Genomic DNA, 7,023 nt, shown 5'->3' with positions numbered 1-7,023 from the left:
TTCAAATTGATGATCCGATATCGGAGACATCCATCCGCCAGTGAATTTTTAAAAAGGCACGTTTTGAGTGTTCGGCAAGCCGATCCCAACCTTGACGATTTACTTGTAAAAATCAACGGAATATTAGTTGCTTAGCAACCAAATATACATTTCTTTCCATATGAACTTAATTACCAAGTATGGCAAATTTAAATTTGCCGATGCTTCATTGGGATTGGTGATTGGTCGCAAACTGTACATTGCCAGCACGAGATGAAATGTTATTTCATATAAGAACGTAAGTAGTAAAGTGAAGTGATATTCAGTGCACGAACTAACCTTTCTTTCTGTGATTAATTTTTATTTTCTAAAGTAATACTGCGATACGTTACGTCTGCCATAAATAGTTAAAGGTTAAAGGGTTTTTTGACATATTAGAAGTTTTTTTTTTTAATTAAAGTGTAAACAACTTCAAGTAAATTAACCTAAAAAATGCAAGCCATGGGAGAAACTGTAAGTATTGATAAGTCTGATATTGTAAATTATATTTTGCATAATGGGTGTTCATCTATTCCACACGAAGAACAAATTGTTATTAAAAATAAGGGGCGTCCTTTGCCTAAAATGTCCCAGCTTATAAATATTAGTGCGGGTAAGGGAAGTAATAGATAATTTTCAAATAATTGGTACAGCAAGTACTCATGGCTTACCGGGAGTGAAATAAAAAACAAACTTTTCTGTTGGCCTTGCATTTTATTTTCGACAAATAGGGGCAAATATCAAAATCCGTGGTGTGAATCTGGTTACGATAATTTAAAGGAATTATTTAGATTAAATTAGATTTATTTGGAAAACAAAATATCTATGTTTCATTAGATAATGCCCAACGTGAAAATGCTATTAAACATAACGAAATTGTAAAAAATAATCACGCAGTTTTACGTCGTTTAATTGATATTGTAATTTTTTTAAGTTGTCAGGAATTATCTTTTAGGGGACACGATGAATCGGAGCATTCGTTAAATCAAGGTAATTATAGAGAACTAATAAAAATGTTTAAGAAATACGATTTGGAATTTTCTAATTTACTTTCTGACTCGAAGACATTTAGCGGTGTATCTAAAACAATCCAAAATGAATTAATAGAATCAATTAGTTACATTTTGAGTAACTTTATTGAATCTGAGATTCAGGAAACCATTTGCTTTTCACTAGAAGTAGATGAAACTACCGACATATCATGTCATTCACAATTATCAATTGTTGTTCGATACGCGTTACGTGGTAATATCTATGAGAGGTTTTTAGGTTTTACAGACGTGAGTAAAAGCCATAAGGCAGAATATATTTTTGGTGTTTTAAAGGACAGATTAAAATTTTTTGATATCAAAAATAAATTGGTAGGGCAAACTTATGACGGCGCTGCCGTGATGTCTGGTGAATTAAATGGTCTCCAGGCAAAAGTTAAAACTATTGCACCGCAAGCTTTATTTACTCACTGTCATGCGCATAGAATGAATTTAGTTTTGCAGGATACATGTAAAAAAATTAAAGAATGTCGTCTTTTTTTGCCAGTTTAAGCGGATTTGCTTAATTTTTCTCAAGCTCGCCTAAACGGATGTTTTAGAACGGTTTGTTTCGAAAAAAATGCCAACAGTTTATCAGACGCGATGGAATTTTAAATCTCGGTTAGTTTTCACTGTAGCAGATTTTCGTAAACAGCTTTTGGAAGTTTTTGATTTTATTATTGAATGCGACGATTTTGAAAGTGATGATATCTCGATCCGTGAAGCAATCGGTTTGAAAACTTTATTAAATGATTACTCTTTTAACATACTTTTAAATATTTTTAAGAAAGTGTTTACCCAAACCGATTTGATGTTCAATGTTGTTCAAAATCAGTTAACTGACATTATTCATTCCAAAAATAGAATAACAAGACTGGTGCAAAATCTCAGAGATTTTCGTAATGATAGTAATTTCCAGTATATATACGCAGTGACGTTTTGGACTCGATTGATATTTCCGAACCCCCAAAAAAAAGACAAAGGCATGACACAGAAACAGATCTCGAAAAACGAGTATATTTTGAAATTTTGGATACTATTATTATGCAAATAGATACTCGTTTTTCGAATTTTGAAGATTTGCAAATTTTTGACCTCTTTGACGATTCAAAATTTAAAAGTCACCAAAGAATTTCCAAGATATTTATTAGACAGGTTAATTAAAAATTATCCATCATTCTTTAATAAAATAAAATTAGAAAATGAATTAAAAGTTTTATATGCTGATCCAAATATTTTCGGAAGATGGGATAAGTTACAAGATATGTATAATTTTATATACTGTAATTTATTACAACAAACTGTTACCGAACTGTTATTGTCATTAATTCTCTCATTACCACCAACGTCTGCCTCAAATGAACGAGATTTCTCTTGCCTCAAAAGAATCAAAACGTATTGTCGAAATACCATGAAACAAGAGAGAATGTCAAGCTTGTCTCAAATGTCAATAGAAAAAAAACTTTTAAAATCTCTCCAAAACTCTAATAAATTTTACGATGACGTTATAACCCATTTTGCTACTTCCAAACAACGTAGACTAGAGTTAATTTATAAACATGTTTAGGTTCTAAATTTATAGGAAAAAAGAAAAAACAAAAAAGAAGACAACAAAAAATCTCCTATGATGATTGAAATCTTTATTAGACGGTATACCTATCTGAGGAGACAAAAAATACCTTGCCGACCTTGTCTCTCAAGCCACGAGCCGCCACTGGTTTGTCCGCAGTCACAGAGTGGGGATGGTCGTTTACCCCATCTGCGCATCATGTAACCGCATCTGCCATGTTGGGTTTTGATTTGGTTCAGCATAGTCCATGTGTGGCGTGGTAAGTCAAAACCTGGTGGGTTTTGTGTGATGCAGGGTCTAAGTGGTTGTTAAGTTGAATTCATTTTCCGCAGCAGTCTGTGCTGTTTTTATTGGCGGTCGTCTGGAGCGTAGGCGGTTACCATTGACAGCATCTATATCTTGATGGATTGGCAGGATCTCGTTACTAAGTATCTTTCTGTACTCACTAGTGAGGGAGTGTATGCGCCGTAGTTTGGCTAGTGGAATATGGCTCAGAAACTGGGAGCCATTGCATAGGGGTATATTTGATAACGCCAGCAATCATTCTCATTGTATTGTTCAATTGGGCATCTACTTTATGTATATGTGGGCTGTTAAGCCAGGCTGAAGAGCAGTATTCCGCGGTTGAGAAGACAAGGTCCAGGGCAGATGATCGCAAGGTGGAAGCCGATGCTCCCCATGTTGTGCCACACAGTTTTTGTATAATGTTGTTTCTGGATTTAAGTTTTTCCGCTGTTTTTGACAGATGTTCCTTGAAAGATAGGGTTCTGTCAAGAGTCACCCCAAGGGACTTTGGTGTTTTATTATAGGCGAGTGTGGTGTTTTCGAATTGGATGTTAAGTGTTCTTCCTGTCAGCTTGTTATTTAGGTGGAAACTGGAAACCTCTGTTTTGGTAGCGTTTGGTTGGGGCCTCCGTTTACGGAAATAATTTCCCACTATGTGTAAGTCCGCCTTGTTGTAAGGACCCAGTCATCTTCTTCTTCTTCTAGTGCCGTCTCCACTAATGAAGGTTGGCTATAACCAGTGCAAATTCGTCTCTATCTTACGCTTTTCTTAAAAGCGTCTGTGTGTTTACCCAGTCATCAGCGTAACCAAACTTCCTTGATCTGGTTTCTAGTATATCAGCGATGTACAGGCTAAAAAGAAGAGGAGCTAGGACAGATCCCTGAGGCAGTCCATCCTTCAGTTTTCTTGAGGTACTGATGTCGGTTCCCATGACTACTTGAATCGTTCGGTCGGCTAGCATACAGTTGATTATTTACAGGAAATTATACGGAGGAGCTTGTATATCATACCTTCTCTCCAGACTGTATCTTAGGCCGATGTTAGGCTATGAATGCGGCTGTAGTTTTAAGTTTTCTCTGGAACGCTGCCTCAATAAATGTGGTAAGTGAAAGAAATTGATCTGCGTAGCTTCTTTTCTGTCGGAAACCTGTCTGGTCAACCGGTATTGATTCAAGTAGCTTTGGACTAATTATGTTATAGATAAGTCGTTCTAGTAGCTTGAACGTCGCCGATAGTAGGGCTATTGGTATGTAGTTCTTCTAGAGTTGTTATCATTTGGTTTCCCTGGTTTTAATATGACAATAACCTTCGAGCGTTTGAGTTAGTGTGGTATGGTACCGGTCTTCATAATGTCCGTGAAAAAGTGTGCCATCCATTCTCTCGCATATTTGCCACTGTTAATTAAGGATTCATGATGAATATTGTCAAAACCTGGGGCTTTACCTGCCTTCGCATTTTTGAGAGCTATACTGACTTCTTCGCTAGTGAAAGGGCGGGAGTATTTGGTTTCTGTAGATTGGAATTTTAAAGTTTAGAACTCTCGTTTTACCTTGATTGTGTGTAGCTTGTCTTTCGGGGCTCTAGATGTCGATACCAGATGTGAGGCAATAGTTTTTGGGATAATTGTTGTTTTGTTCCTTGTTATGTGAGTTCCGCTTCCTAATTTTCTTAGTAGTATCCATGCTTGTCTACTTGATGTTTGAGAATTAAGACTTTCCACAGTTTCCGTCCATTTTTGTTGTCTTGCTGTATCTATATATATATATATATATATATATATATATATATATATATATATATATATATATATATATATATATATATATATATATATATATATATATATATATATAAAAAAGGGGGGTTGAGGTTAATTGGGTATACAGCTGATTAAAAGCCAAGTGTACTCTGTTTAACAATTCATTATATTTCGCCAATTTTCATTGGCATCATCAGATGAGAGCTACAATTATTTAAAACATGGTAAAATACAATTTAATAATAGTTTGTTGTTTATATACTTACTTAATTGAGGTTAATGGCAGTGCGATTTATTTTAATACCATCAAGTAAAAATTTTTTTGTTGGAATAATGTTGATTGTAGTTGATGTTGATTACAAATTAAAATATAGGAAACAAATACAATTTAAATTAAAAATAAAACAGACATAACGTTTAGTTCGGTAAATGTCATTAAGGTTAAGTACTAGAACTATCAAATATCGAATGTTATTAATTGACTTTTGTGAAGATGATTAGTTCCATGGTGTTGACGTAGTAGTTGTTTATTTGATTAATATTTACTGTAAGGTGTGTTATAGTTGAAAAATTTTTGAAATTACATTATGTGTTGTATTAATTATTTAATAGTTATATGTGTCTATTTATAATGTTTGTTTTTCGATGTGTAATAAATAAGCATAAATCTCACTCAGATGTTCAACATCTGATTTCTTATTTATTAAATTATCAATTTGAGTGATAAATGCCATCTCGAGGAAGAGTCTTTTATTGAGATTATTTTCCATTGCAAGAATCTTTGTTTCACTGTAGTTCATTATGTGGTGTTCATCATGTACCTGTTTTGCAAGGGAATGTAATTTTGTATACCCAATTAACCTCAACCCCCCTTTTTCATCTACCAGTTCAGCTGTTATTTTAGAGGATATATATATATATATATATATATATATATATATATATATATACATATATATATACATATATATATATACTATTTCTATTTTTATAATAATAAGTACTGTTATTTTTTAGCAAAAATTCCATAAAACTTACGGATCTACAGGCGAGGAACAAATTAGATTTAAAATATTCCAAGACAACTTAAGATACGCCGAAAAACTCAATATCGGTGTAAATGAATTTTCCGACATGTCACTTCAAGAATGGACTGACAGAAATGAACAAATGGGACCAATCTTAAAAGACCCAAATAATAATAATTAATAAGGAAGATTATCTCCAAAAAATTACTTACTTGTTATAAATAGAAAAAAATATTATTGTTATGGTTAAAACTATTATTTACTATTTCTAATTATATTTGAAATAAATGTTTTGTTCCAACTTAAGTTAAAAATCAATTTATTGTTTTTTGTAAATTTTTAATATGTTTGTTATTCAGTTGGTTTGATATGTTGGTTATAGTTTAATATTGTCCTAAGTTAGGGGCTTACTCCAGGGAAATAAACAAAATATAAGGGGGTTCAGGACATCTCAATGGCCATTTATTTAACGACTTTTTCCGTTAATACGAATATATACCTATAGTAAGCAAACCAATATGTTTGGCATGGTTTTTAATTATTAACAATTTAGTGCTGAAATGCTATTTTTTCGAATTTTTGCTTACCATTAAAAAGGTATCTAACTGTACTAAAATATAAATATTTTATCTATTAAGAAGTAGAAGTAGCGTATTTTAAAAAATTTTAAATTAATTAGTTGCTGCAAAAACAGCAAAAGAAAGCAAAATTGTTTATAACTTTTGTAAAAACTAACTTACACAGAGGTTATTTTTTTGTAATAACAGTAGACATAAAATAATAAGAATACAATAAATCTACGGGTACCTTATAGGCCAGAGAAATAAGCAGAAAAAGTACCCTAATTGTGAAACTGAGCCGGCCAGACAAACGATAGTTGTTTTGAGTAGTATCTGTACATCTGTAACAAAAACCCGCTCCGTGCGTGACCATGGTAGGGGTACCTTGAAACGATGCCAGCGTGCGAAGCGGCGAAATATGACAAAATTGGACCTTTTTGATCTTTTTACGCATAAATTTTATCAAAAATGGGTGCAAATACGTATTGCGTATTTAATTGTGCTAATAATAGCAAAAATAGTGAATGTAGCTTTTATAGGTTTCCAAAGATTACATATAAATTAGAGAAAAGAAAAAGATGGATTCGTACCATCGGATTCGTATGCAAAAGATTTTTTAAATCCGCCATTGGAGTTACTGATAGATGTATTCGAACTGTTAAAGGGGAGACGAAAAGTGGATTTATAAGCAACGTAACAAGCATTTTGTAACGAAACTATGAACAGGGTTCGTAAACACCATTCTTCAATCCCGACAATGGAGAGCCACTATTG

Source organism: Diabrotica undecimpunctata, chromosome 9, assembly GCF_040954645.1.
Source record: "Diabrotica undecimpunctata isolate CICGRU chromosome 9, icDiaUnde3, whole genome shotgun sequence".
NCBI lineage: Eukaryota > Metazoa > Arthropoda > Insecta > Coleoptera > Chrysomelidae > Diabrotica > Diabrotica undecimpunctata.
Note: the sequence above shows the minus strand (reverse complement) of the source record.